We start from the raw sequence: 15,038 nt of genomic DNA on the forward strand, positions 1-15,038 counted from the left end.
TTGTGTTCTATTAATCTGGAGATAAATAGTAAAGTTCCCTTGTATGACGTTTTCTCAGTAATGAATCTAATCTTTTCAGTATCCCTGGCTAAGATCTGCACATAATAAATTTGACATAAATATGATTCTTTTAAGCCTATATTTCCTTCCTTCCTTGTACACGTATTTCCAAAATTCTACTTATAATGATAGTGTCCTTACATTCCACTTTACTTCTAAGTATTCACTAATTACTTTTGCAAACTCCTTTCATTAACAAGGAGAAAAATATCCTTAAGCTGTGTAAACTATGACAATACCTTTAGAATATTTAAAGCTGAGAGAGACAAATTAAACATATGATGTCTGAGTTTTAGAATGTCTAAATGTCTATATTCTTCCTCAGGGCTGGACAGGAAGCAAGTCCTCCCTTAAATCAGCCATGAAAGATGAAATGATAGCACAAAAGCTTGTGTCAGCAGACCAGGTGGAGCTGAAGTTTCCTATTCCTCAGCTCACTCATTGTGACTCTATAGGCAGGGTTCTCACTGAGATCACCGTGAATAATCCACATAAAGACAGGCCTATAGCAAGCAGAGTCTTGCTGGCCAAATAAATTTATTATGAGTATTTTCCTAGTACCTTATGTAAAGTAGAGGGAAGCTGACTCTTGAGGATATATCCAGAAATAACCAGAGGTACTCCTGAGAATGTACCCAGAAATACCCAGACATACTCTTAAGAATGTACCCAGAAATGCGAAAACTTAATCACATACTGCTATTTGTTTATGAAATATAAAATTGGAGAACTAATTACAACCAAAACCAACTCCAATTTTTAACATGATAGTTAGAATAACTTAGCATGGAGATTGGTAAAAGGAACTATATCTACTATCACTTCTGACTCACAAAGATATGAATCAATTTTCTAATGCCTTTGTGTTTCACTTTTTGCATCTGTGAAAGAAGCGACTACACTTAGGTAGTAGATTTTTATTATTTGTTTCTGACCATCACCAGTTTTCTTGAGACTGGACATTCCCTGTGCTTTGGGGTTTGGCTTTGTGAGACAAGGGAATCCTTTTTTGCCTAAGCTAGTTCAAGTTGAGTTTCTGACCTTTGGAATCAAATGAGTTCCAATTGACATGCCCTAACTATTCAGAGATGACAGAAGAATATAATTTTTCAGATGAAAGGAGCAATATAATATTTTACATAATAGAATAGTGACAGATAAATTGTTTTTTATTATTTAATCAGTTTCTAGAAAATAATTAGAAATGACAAGCAATGCTTTTGTTGACTTTACTTGACAGGATGCATAACTCATAAAAGGAATAACCAAATATTTGTTAACAACTGACTTCCTCTGTGAAATCTAAGTTATAAAACTATTTCAAACAACATTATTTCCTAATCATCAAACCCAGTGATTATTTTCTTCCTTTTCTTATGTCTCAAGTTAACTTACCCAACTGTGTTTGTAATCAGAGCCCTTTTTGGTTCCTTGGGAAATTTTATCCCATCAGTTCCAAATTCCCATCAATTAGAACTTTTTTTTTTTGTATCTTCAACCTCCATCTCTACTGCTCTCTTCCCATCTGGTCACATGTATTATTTTATCTTTCCTGTCTTAATTTAAAAATGTCACCCTACGAGCGAGACTCCGTCTCAAAAAAAAAAGTCACCCTAACTTCATTTTCCTTGTAAGATAAAGATAAAACTATTTTTTCCTCTGACTCAAATAAACCTCTAAAGAGAAGAAGAGGCACAATAACCTAGTAGTCAAAAATGTTGCACAAACCTGAATTTGAATTTGAGCTTCATCAGTTCCAGATGATCAGTAATGTAATGCTGTAAATCAACTTCTGTAAGTTACTATTCAGTCTGTGTTGCGATTTGCTCATCTTTAAGACGGGGATAATATTATACCTGCATGCCAAGTGTTCAGTGGAATACTAGACATACAACTAAACCTCTCCAATAAACACTAGCTGTCATTATCACCATTATTATTATAACCCCATCTCCATTTCTTTATTAGCTGCCATTTTTCTCTATGTATTGCACTCCATCTTTTCTCCTGTCATTCTTCTTAGTTCAACATTTCTAATTAATAAACCTAACTCCTCAATTGTTCAACATTACTCTTCAGCATTTGGCCTAGTAAATCACCATCTCCTTTTTTGAATCTCATCCCTTCTTTGACTTTTCTCGTTCTCTTCCTAGCCCTTTAAATTCTTCTCTGTTTCTTGACTAGTTCTATTTTCTTCTTTAATGGGAGCTTTATGCAGCTGATTTATTGGTTCTTTTCTTCTGTGGAGAGCAGGGCCATTGAGTCGTTGGATCCAGAACCCAAGTGCTAATGAAGTGTATTGTGCAGGGAAAGGTTTGGACCACAGGGTTCTCACCAAGAAAGCCAGGTCTTGTGTGGTGCCCAAAGATGCAGTGGAGTAAAGGACTATAAGGGGCGCTAGAAGAAGGTCAAGGACAAGTCTTCATCCATTCAGTATTCAATATTATCACACTTAGTTTTGGGCCAGATTATAATTAGACAGTATAAAGGAAGATTTAAATTTGATAAAACATTTATCAGAAATTCAACATGCATCTAAATGTTAGCTTTTATAATCATTAGACTACTTTTATAGTATAGTAATTAGTAACATAATTGCTGCAAAGTGAACACTGTACATAGCTAATTTCTTGAGTCCACATCAAGATCTGCCATCCTTCTTTCGTTACAAATTCCCCTGAAGTTGTCCAGCTGTTTCTCTTATTTTCCAGTGTTTCTCTATAATTTTATTTCTTCTTCATGTCTCATTGCAACTTTGATTATTGTCTCCTTAAGGATTCTTAAAATCCGAACACGAGAAACTTCACATCTGAGAAAGTGTGAGAATGAGATCCAAGCCATCCCCAAAGCAGGCAAGGAACTCCATTTTTCTGGAAGATCTGTTGTTTAGCTCTGTAGGAAATGGGGCCTGATGCATCTCATCAGGTGATTAGAGTAATTTTTCAGTATTTGTTCAAATATATCTTCTAATGTTTGAATTAATCGTGATTAATCTTGATTTGAATTAATCTTGATTCTGATATAATTAACTAATAAAGATCTATAGGTTGGGCATGGTGGCTCATGCCTGTAATCCCAGCACTTTGGAAGGCTGGGACAGGAGGATCACTTGAGTCCAGCAGTTCAAGATCAGCTTGCGTAACATGGGAAATCCTATCTCTACAAAAAATAAAAAAGCTAGCCAGGCACAGTGGCATGTACCTGAAGTCCCCGGTACCCAGTTGGGTGAGGGGAGGGAAGGGTGGGCTGAGGTGAGAGGATCACCTGAGCTTGGGAGGCCGAGGCTGCAGTAAGCTGTGATTGTGCCACTATACTCCAGCCTGGGAAATAGAGTGAGACCTTGTCTCAGAAAAAAAAAAAAAAAAAAAGCTATATTTTTCCATTGTCTGTCTTGTGAACTATTCCTCCCTGACCTCTACTAAGAGGTCATCTCCCTTGTGCAATATTCCTTGAAAACAGGTTTGCCTTTTTTTTTTCTTTTCTTTTTTTTTTTTTTTTGAGGTGTGGTCTCACTCTATCGCCCATGCTGGAGTGCAGTGGCATGACCTTGGCTCACTGCAACCTCTGCCTCCTAGGTTCAAGCAATTCTCCTGTCTCAGCCTCCCAAGTACCTGGGACTACAGGCACACACCACCACACCCAGCTTTTTTTTTTTTTTTTGTATTTTTAGTAGAGACGGGGTTTCACCATGTTGGCCAGGCTGCTCTTGAACTCCTGACTGCAGGTGATCCACCCGCCTTGGCCTCCCAAAGTGCTGAGATTACAGGCATGAGCCACTGCGCCCGGCCCCTGCTTTTTTCATCTTTGAAGTCCAATATCTTTCATGAGTTAGACACCTAGGCAGAAACAGGGAAATACGCTGCAAAGATTCTGATAAAACCTGCTTCTGTTGTAATAAAGGCTAACAATCCACTGAACTCAGACTCCCGGGGATGGTTAGCCAATGAAAGCACATAATTTACCTCTTCTTCCTCTTTCCTCACAGCGATTGGCCAGAGCAGTGCAGCCTCCTTCCCATCACTTCCCTCTCTCTGAACATGGTCTCTGTGAACTGGGATTTTGGAAGTGGACCTGCAAGATTGATTACTGGGTACGGAGAAAATGCAGTATCTACATTTTCAGTTCTCATTGTTTCATTTGATCCTTTATACTATCAAATGAGGCAGGTAGATTAGATATAACCACATTTCATAGACAAAGAAATCTAGAGTTTAAAAAGGTCAAGAGGGTTCTATAAGATTATTCTGATAGTGGCTAAAAAATTTTTCTGATAGTGGCAATTAGGTCTTCAGACTTATATCCAATCACATGCAATTCCCATGCTCATGGATTTTTTAGGGTATTACTCTACATAGTATAATAGTAACAATACCCTATTATAATGAGTATTATGTAACAATATTACTCTATGTGGTGTCAGTGTGTAACAGTAATGTTTTCCTTTTACAAATGTAAAGTACTTATATATATATTATCTAGTTTTAATTCAGGAATAAATCACTAAGACTCTAAGCCCCCCACTCTATTAGTCAGGAGGCAATCTTTCTAGTAAGTAGAACTGCTTACCTGATGTATTCATTCTGCATCTCAGAAATTGCCTTGTCATTTTCCTAAAATTTTAGGTGAGCTTCTTTTATTATGAGGAATATATTTGTATCCAAGATTTACAGCAGCAATTTGATCCTCTAAGTAGGCAACCTTAGTGGTTGGATGTATTCTGATTCAAAATGAATCAAATGACTTTTAAAGTGAAAATACGCTTGTTAAAACCATAAAGTTCTCCAGTAGACGATAACTCCCCTTGAGAGTAAATAAATGTCTTATGTATCTATATTCTTAGCTCCATAGCACTCTGACTGGTACATACTACATATTCAATAAACGCTGAGTAAATAAATGAATGGCTTTAGTCATCTTCTTCTTTTTTTTTTTTTTTTTTTTTTGAGATGGAGTCTCACTGTGTCACCCAGGCTGGACTATAGTGGTGTGATCTCAGCTCACTGCAACCTCCACCCCCCGGGTTCAAGTGATTCTCCTGCCTCAGCCTCCCAAGTAGGTGGGACTACAGGCACCCACCACCATGCCCAGCTAATTTTTGTACTATTATTATTATTTTTTAGTAGAGACAGGGCTTCACCATGTTGATCAGGCTGGTCTTGAACTCCTGACCTCAGGTGATCCGCATGCCTTGGCCTCCCAAAATGCTGGGATTACAGGCATGTGCCACCACATCTGCCTGATTTTACTCATCTTCTATAAATACCTACTCTACAGATCCACCAGTCAACTACCAAGCAGCTTCCAAGCTTGGGGTTTTGCCATTGCCTGTAGTCCTAGGGCACAAATTTATTACAGAAAAGCCAACAGAGATACAATGGCAAACTCAGGGGGCATTAGATTAGTACACTAAGAAAAATGTAATCTTCAACAAAGACCATGGCCACAAATACACTTAGGCCCAATTCTGACTAGAAAACATGTAACATCTAAATCCACAGATATTCAAGGGAAGTAGCCTACCAATAGAGAAAGCTAGAGATAGAAGACAAGCACTATGGTAATTGGCATGCTCTGACATTATGTATTTTCTGCCTGAGAAAAACTGGGTAGTTTTAGGTGACAGATCACCTTTTATTTTGCAAGGGGGAAACTGGCACTTTCATGAGTCGTGTTAGGACCCATTTGTGCTTAATCTCAATGGAAGTCAATACTGAAAAGGAGGCCCGGGCTTCAGCTAAGATGTGAAATCCAAATTCTATGAAAATCAACAAATGCATTTCTTTTTTTAGGGAGAATTTTCCCAAAGGAACAGGAAGAAACAGTCTCTTATTTAACTGCTCAGAAAGGAGGCTTTAAAAAGATACTAGTTCCTTGGAGCCTGTCCTCTACAGATGAGAACCACTGCCTGGGAGGCAAGGAGAATTCTGAGGAGTTGCCAGACTCTAGTTCAGATACTTCCTCTAATCAGTCTGTGGCCAGGGGTGGGTTGACAGCCTCTTCTCAGGTATATCCTTTCCATCAAAAGTAGCCTGTTCTTTCCTCCCACTCCAACAGAGAAACTGCTTCCAACTAGTTCTGGGTCCAGACCTGTTTTCTAAACAGTAACTGCCTAGCTGGGAGGCTTAGCTCATACTGGAGACCACTTGTTTATTGTGAAAACAAGGCCAAGCTATTTGTCTAAGGCAAATCCCTTTGAGGGAGTTCTGGGGAGTAAATACAATTTATCTATGTCCATTGCTTCATTGGATGCTTGTCCTGCTTTACAGAGCTCTCTCTCCCAATAACTCAGCCCAGTCAAATTTTATCTCATATATTTATAAACAAGTTACAGAATGTTCTCTTGCAGCTGCCCTTGAATTGTCTTTTTACTTCAGGCTTAACTGATCCTCCCAAATGGATATCCAGAGCCAAGAAATACATATTGAGATTATCAGGACCAAGACAAATCTGGCTGAGATGGCCATTTATTGCCATTCATCCATTGATTCATCAAACACATTGTTGAGCACCTACTAAAAGCTACTGCATTCTAGGCACTAGGTGCTGGATGCTAGAGCTACAGAGATGAAAGATGCAGTCCCTGCCCTCAAGCTGTGCACAGCCAAATGGGAGGCTTCATGATGTAGTGGGGAAAATCACAGACTTAAAGTCAGACAGATGTGTGTTCTAATCTTTATCCTGCCTCTTATTAACTATGTAAATGTATGCAAAACCTCTCTAAAGTTTATCTTCCACATCTATATGATGGAAATAATAGTCCTACTTCACAAGCTTGATGTGAGAATTAAAGACATGTAGTACCTGGAACATAGTAAGCACTCAGCAGATGACATCTATGCTGTTGTTGTCATCATCATCCTGGGGACAGCCACATGAATTAACAATTACAATATTGCATGTGACATATGAGGATGGGAGAGGGTACTATAAGAACATAGTCTGCCATGGTGATGAGGAAGAAGACTTACAAGAGGAAGGGAATTGATACCAACTTGAGCCCAGAAGGATGAGTAGCAGAAAGTCAGGCCTGAGAAGGGCATTCTAAGAAGGCAGAACAATAGCACATACAAAAGCCTGGGGTGGGGAGGGAGAAACAGGCACTTTCAGGAAATTTCAAGTAGTTCATTGTCTCTGGATCCTGGGATATATGTAGGGAAGTGTTGGGAGGACTACCAAGGAAGGGAGGGACCATGCTGTCATCTTGGCAATGGCCACAGGGCCCTGCACTGCTGCTCTTTCTCTACTACCCTTCTGACCTAAATAACCAGATTGTTCCATGTCTCATAGAGACCATCTCTCTCCACCTTAGGCTTTACAGATATGGGCTGTTTATTTCCATTGTATGTTTCTTCCCATGCCAGCCACCATAGGTGTCATAAGGGAGGAGCAGGGCTCTTATGTATTCTTCAGGAGTTTCTGCCGAGAAGTGTGACCTGTACTCCAACGTCAGAGCAGGCTGTAAGTTTATTCAGCTTCATAAAGTGCTCTGTCAGGTAGGAGAGGGCTTTATGTCTAGTAAGAACGTGAAGAGAAAAATAAGTAACAACTGGTGTTCAACTACTGCAGAAACCATTCCTATGGCCAGAGTCTGTTTTCCTCAGTGATGGCTTTGACCTAGATACAGCTTGGAAGGAGAAGCTTTAAACTTGCTGCTGTGTCCTATAGGTAGGTTCAGTCAAATCAAGTTGACTGGCACTAATTGAGCATGTATCTTGTGTCTAGGACTCTGCCAGGCACTGCAGAGAAAGACTAAAGCAGTGGAGTGAGTCTCAAAGAGTTTACCTATTGAGTTCTGAATTCATGGTTACATAGCCAGTAGGCCCAGCAGAACTGGAAAGTGAGGTCTGCAGGACTCGAGTTCATACGCTTTCTGCTATGTTATGATGACCTTTTGGTATTAGGCACAGATAATTTGGTTCAGGGACAGCTAGGAAGTAAAGTACAAGCCATGGCCAATCACAACACTGTATGTCTTGTTCATTTAACATGAATGAGCCTGGCACAGTAGAAATCTTCATTCAATCAATGAAAGGAATATTGATTGGCCTTGCAAAGCATGAAGAGGTACAATATGACCAAGAATCTCTTGGCAAGCTCAGCTGACCCTGAAGGGGTCAAAGTTTGGGCTGTCATTCAACCCAGCTCTGGACATAGGAGAAACCTTAGTTAACCCTCACATTTGCCCTCAAAGTAAGTAAAATGGTCTCCAAGAAGCACTTGGACAGGAAGTCCAGTCTGTTACAGTGGGCTGTGGAGAACCAAAGGCAAGAAGTAGCTTTAGTTGAGAAGGTTTGTGGGCCATTCTGTTGCCTTCACTAGATTTGGTCACTGGTATCTGCGATTATGTATCGTGCCTTATTGGTGTTGGGGTTGGAGGATGAGGCAGAAACAGCACTAAGAGAGAGATTAGTGAAATTCACAGGCAAAAAACTTTGATGGATTAATGGAATCAACCTATATTAGTCTAGAAATGTCAAAGTCCTCTAAAGGACATTGTACCTTTAGATACAAAGATTACATTTTAGGCATCAGTGAGTGATACCTGTAACATCAAAAGAGAATCTACAACCCATTTGCTTTACCAAGGGACGAAGTAGAGATATGGCTTTAAATTCAGTCACTTTTAATGGCTGGAAGAGATAAACATGTATAGAGTTACATAGAATGGAAACTGGGACCCTCTCTATACATTAACAAGGAAAATTGGCCTTAGAAAAGGTAGCCTAAATGGAATGACTGCACTTCAGACCAAGAACACCAGCTGGCTTACTACAGGGATGTGGAAATAAGATTCTCACTGCCTCTATCTTTGTTTTACTACCTATGTAAAGGGGATAATGATACTTCCCTTTACCTGTCTCACAGAATTGTTGAGAAGATGAATAATGCAGCATTTTAACATGCTTTGAGACCCTTGAGACATGGCTTTTGTAAGTGCTGGGTATGATATTACCATTATCATTATTACCTTATCACTTTATCTTTGCAGAAAATGATGCTTGGAAAAGCTTGCTGTCATTTTGATATCAATTTCTGGCCAACTTCTTCTTCCCTAATTTCTTTCCATGCTGATGGACATTAAGCCAATTTAACCATCCACTTAATCTCTCTAGTGTATCATGCACATCCTGACCTTCGATTCTCTGCTCACATCTTGTCCCCTGCATGCTCTTCCTCTTCATATTTCTAAATCCAGCCCTTTTCTCGAGCACTTGGGGAAGCTGGGAAGGCAAAGACCGAGTCTCCGAGTGCATCCCATTCAAGCCCAGTCAGGTTGGCAACTGCTAGACTTTGCATCAGGTCATTTTAAAGGTCATCAAACTGAAATATAACTTGTACACTCTTCAACTTGATTTTGATAGAGAATTATTTCCTCTGTCTTGCTTCTCTGTGCAACAGTCAGAATTGAAACTGTATATAACATGTACATTATTGCGACAGTAATGGAGTGGCTTTGCAGTGACCAAACTTTAGAAGAATGGATGATCTTTTGGATGTGGGCAATAGCTGCTGCAAAGTGGAGAGGTTGTCTGAACTACCTTCTTCTTCCTGATGTTAGATAATACCTTGGTTTACATTAACTCAATAAGTTTGCAAGAGCCCATTTTATTCCAATGTAACTAAATCTCAACTTGAATTTATGAGCAATAAAGTAATCACATTAATAGAATAAAAGTTATCTCCTCAAAGCTAGCTTTTCAGTTACTATCGATGGACTTACCCCAAAATATCCCCCAGATTTCTATTTGACCCTTTCTACATTACACAGGCTTCAGTATGCAAAGTGATTCCCAAACAGCACACTTCAGGGTCCTGAGCCTGAGCTAACTGTCATCACACTATCCTTTATAGGATTTGTTTTTGTTCTGATTTCATGATTTGGAAACACGTACTCTGGCTATGTCCATGTGTCAATGACGCTTCTGCAGTTCATTGTCCTGCACACACTCTTGCTCCCTATGTTCCTTGTTTCCATGTGTTCCTTGTCCACATGGAGGGTGGAATAGTATGAGCTGCTGCAGGCAGCTTGGATGGTTTTTTTATTCCCTCAGAAGAAGTGACCTTTGAGTTAGTGTCCTAATGTTCTTATAAAAGGTGCCTTAAATTTGTCTATTGCATTTAGAGGAAACCTCCAGCCATTACCTAGAAGTGCTGAGAAAGGATCACTCAAGTCAGCTTTGTATTAAGGACAGATATAAAAGTGGTAGACCAGAATGAGACATAGAGAAGCTGGTCCTCTATCATGCTGTCCATCTATTAAAATCCTACTCTTCTCCCAAGATCCTTATCATCCCTAACTAAACCGATTTCCCTCACCTCTGTATTTCTGTACACTTAATACTCTTCTTGTGACATTTACCAAATTAGCTGTGTCACCAATAATTTAGCATTATGTTAATAATCAAGAAAACTTTGCATTTACCTGATGTTTTAAGGTAGATGAAGTTTCACAACACGTACTATTTCATTTGACCCTTACAACTTCTTAGAAAAAATTGTTACCTCTGTAAAACTTATTTTCTTCCTCTGTAGAAAGGAGTTATTTCACTCTTTCTTAAAAGAATTAGAAAATGTGTTTATTTTGTCATTCTGGGAAAAAAATACTTATTCAAATTAAGCCTTGCAAAATCACGTAATCAAATAATGCTCTTAGGGTCATTGTGAGGAGTAAATGAGCTAAGGGATGTGAAAACTGATTTGTGAAATGCAAAGGCACATCCAGATGCAGAACCACAAAGGCCCTAAGGTTTCTGGTGTTTGCGACTGGGTGCCAAAACAGAGATTTGAAGCAATACATGACAGGGAGAAGATTTACCTGTTCTAAATCTTCTAGATTTAGAATCTAGAAGATAGATGAACCCTAATCTATCAGAAGAGTATCTGATATGGCATTTATCTGTATAACTGGTCAAACTTAGGGGCTGGTGCTCAGGGAAAAATGTCAGTCCTAGTAGGTGTGAAAGTCAATGGAATGTAGGCAGTAAGTGAAGGCAGGAGTGTGAATAACACCAATGGAAGAGAATGCAGTATGAGAAGAAGCCCAAGAGACCCCTTGGGATGGAGTCTCTTGGGAAAGGAAAGGAGTTGGCTGAGGAGAAGCTGAAATGGCAAGAAAAGCAAAGGAAGAAATTCCAAGTTGGATACTAGATGTCAAATGAAAGGAAATGAAATTTTGGATTAGAAGCTTAAGAGGCCATTGGGAACTTTCAATATTCTAGTGGGTTGAGGAGTGAAAGGGACATGAGAAAATGGAAACAGTTAGTGGAAAGTTTGCACTGCAGGCTGTCCTTTTGAAAAAATTGGTGACGAAAGGAAACAGAAGATTGGATAGTAGCTTTGGGAAGAAAGAAATAGGACCAAGGAAATGAAAGAAAGAATAATATATAAGGCTTAATAATTATTTATGTCAAATATCAAACACATATCACTTATAGTATGCCAGGCACTGTTCTAAGTAGTTTATGAAAATTAATTCCATCCTCATCACTACCCTATGAAACAGTTATTATTATTATCCCCATTTTACAGATGAGGAAACTGAGGCATAGAGTGGTTAAGTAAATTTCCCAAAGCCACATAGCAACAACAGAACTGGTAATTAAACTACAGGCAATCTAGTTCAAGAGTCCAGGTTTTAATTCATTTACCTTTCCTTTTATAATTTTGTAGTAGCCAAACCGTTGAGGAAGACGTATCAAGACTTTTTCTTATTTTTAATGAGAAAGATTTCAACTCACTTGGATACTAAGAAGAAGCCAGCACCCTAAGAGATGAATAAGAATTTCTGGGTAATAAAGACAATAAGATCCCAGAGCATATGAGTGGCTATGGTGGGAAAGTGTAAATAAAGCAGTTAGTCTTGGGCAAGAATTAGTAATAATTCTCTCTTAAACAGGAGAAAGATGGTGAAAATAGAGATTTAATTCTGAGGTTTTGAGAAGGAAAGTTGAGCAAATTCATCCAAGATGGATGCTTGTAAAGTTTCTGCTGAGAGATATTGGAGGAGTGGTTCAGGGCTTGAGTAGAAAAAGCTGTAGCTTACTAAAATGGAATGAGGAGTCAGCTTTTACCAAATTGCACTGAGAGCTGACTGAGGCCACCTGGTATGATTACTAAACACCTCCTGTATTCAAAGCAATATGCTGGGATCTTAGCCTCCATTTGTCACAGCTTTTAATCAGTTGAGAAAGATATAGAAGAAGCACATAGAAGAAACAATGGAAGACAAGATCAAATATCACTTGTGTGGCTTAATGCTTTTCATGGAGCTCAGAGAAGGGAGCGGTCAGAGGAGTTGGGGAAAGGCTGTAGCTTGAGCTGGTCCTTAAAGATCAGGAGAATTTGGGGGATAGCATTGAAGGCACAATTTTTGGTGGTGGAGAAAGTGAGAGGAATAGAAGAATCGAAGGAAGAGAGGCAGGCATTAAGAGGTACTATTGGGGCCAGGCACAGTGGCCCATGCTGTGAGGCAGCATTTTGGGAGGCCAAGGCAGGAGCATGGCTGGAGGCCAGGAGTTTGAGACCAGCCTGGGCAACATAGTGAGACCCCCATCTCTTATTTAATAAACAAAAGGAGGCACTCTTGGTAAAAGCACAGGGACTAGGGGCCAGGAGAGCAGTAATAATTCAGGCCAAAAGATAATCCTACCCGGTGACCCACACCTGATTTGGATCCCCTCAGACCCCACCATCAGTCTTGTTAGCTACTTCATCCCTGCCTTGCTTTTCTCCATAGCAATAATCACTTCCTAATACACCATATTAAAATTATTTTATTTATATTTCCTAGAATGTAGGCACTGTGAGGGCAGGAATAATTGTTTGAATCACTAGTGTATCTCCTAGGTCTACATCAAGTTTGACTTATAAAAGGCTCTCAGTAAAGATTTGCTTAAACAAATACAGCAGCAGTGTCAGGGGTTACCTGGGGTCCCTCCAGCATAGGCTCAGGGATTTTTGGCTCACAACCTGCTGTGAAGAAAAGCCTGACCTAGACAGAAGTGACAGCCTGCTTCTCAAACAGAAGCTCTTTAATACCCAGGTGACAATAAAGCTCTCAAAAATTAAAGGCAAGGAAGGGTTCCCCTAGAACTGGGGACTGAGGAAGGCTTCCCTGAGGAAGTGGGGGAGAAAGTGTTTAAGAACTGGTAGATTTTAAGCTAATTGATCAGAATGATTTAAGTCCTTACTAAGGGCTTTACAGGGGCTGCATCAGCCCCGCTAAAAGGGACAGTTCGTTCCAGAGTCCTCTCGGGGAAGGAGCATTTCCTCAGATCTTGGTTCAGGTAACAAGGGCCCCTTGTATTTTTACCAGTTCTTAAAGACTGTCCAATAGGGAAAAAATAATTTTTGCTTCACACATTCAAGTTTAAAATTGGCCTCAAAGTAGGAAACAAAGCACATATTGCTCAGAGGCCAAGAGTTACACGTCTGAGCAGTGCCCAGTGATGGAGTTGATCCGTGGTTGGTATTGCCATTGTTCAGAAAGCATTCACAGTGATCATGGGTCTGGGCCCTGTGCCCATCTCGAGCTGCCGGTTCCTTCAGGCATTAGCAGAGTCATATAAATGAATCGGCCCCTCTGTGAAGGGGTAATTCCATTTTCCTGTTTGGTAAAATGAGTATGAGAGTCCTCACTTCCTCTCGATAGCCCCACGTCTGCAGAAGGAAGGAGATCTGCTCTCACCTGTGAACACCTTGTGTTCCATAAAAAGAGAACATTTGCTGTTAGTCAGTGGTACTGCTGTTTTGAAAGCCTATTGGCTACTTGTCAGGAGAGGTCATTTGTCAGGAGAGGTGAGGTGGCAATTTTCTGAGAACCTTGGCATATGCCTGCAATTTCCTAGGGAGAGGCCTGTTGGCTTTTAATTTTCTTCCCCCAGAGAAAACCAGAAAGGTCCCCACCCCCCAACTTTGTAAAATACCCAGAAGGAAAGACTCAGTAAGAAGCCTCTGACTGCCTGCTAGGAAAAGGGTAGGCAGATGGGGAAAACCTGGTTATACCTGTCAACCCAGCCTCCTCAGCTGAAGTGGCAGTCATGAAGAGAAATGCCCCTCCCTCCAGCCAGAATGCGCTTGGTGACAATTTCCCATTGAGAAGAGAGGCAGCTGGGACTTCAGCCAAACTCCCTGAAGCCAGGGCAGCTCTGCAAGAACTGGGTGCCTGCTTGAGCTCTAGTCTCAGTCAGGGTTGATATAACACAGTGCTGGAGGGCTAGACTTTGATACCTGTCTCAGGATGCTCCCTGGCAAAGGCTTGCATGTGTCATTGTCACCTGACTGATGAGTAAGGCGAAAGTGTCAAACTCCAGTCCAGAAGACTGATGTGGCAGTGTTTGGCTGAGGCAGCGCTGGAGAGTCAGTCTAGCCCCAGGATCAACAGAGGGACTTAGGTTTCTCACCCCATTCTCCTCCCACTCTCCCTCACTTCCTCACCTCCTGCAGTAGACACAAACTCTGCTGAAGAGGCAGAATTACATGGTGAGGACTGATCTATACAAACAATACCTGGGTTCCAACCAGCTCCACCACTTGGTAGCTGTTTGTTTTTTGGCAAATTACTTAACTTTTTTTTTTTTTTTGAGACAGAGTCTCACTCTGTCACCCAGGCTGGAGTGCAATGGCGCGATCTCGGCTCACTGTAACATCTGCCTCCTGGGTTCAAGTGATTCTCCTGTCTCAGCCTCCCGAGTAGCTGGTATTACAGGCACCTGCCACCAAGCCCGGCTAATTTTTTTATTTTTAGTAGAGACGGGGTTTCACCATGTTGGCTAGGCTGGTCTCGAACTCCTGACCTCAGGTGATCTGCCCGCCTCGGCCTCCCAATGTGCTGGGATTACAGGCGTGAGCCACCGTGCCTGGCCTACTTAAGTTTTATGTGCTTTAATTTCCTTAAATCCATCTGTAATAGAAGGATGAAAATAATGATACCTACTCCAAGTTCTAAGAGAATTAAAACAATGATCACATGCACAGTG

Source organism: Pan paniscus, chromosome 1, assembly GCF_029289425.2.
Source record: "Pan paniscus chromosome 1, NHGRI_mPanPan1-v2.0_pri, whole genome shotgun sequence".
Taxonomy (NCBI): Eukaryota; Metazoa; Chordata; class Mammalia; order Primates; family Hominidae; genus Pan; species Pan paniscus.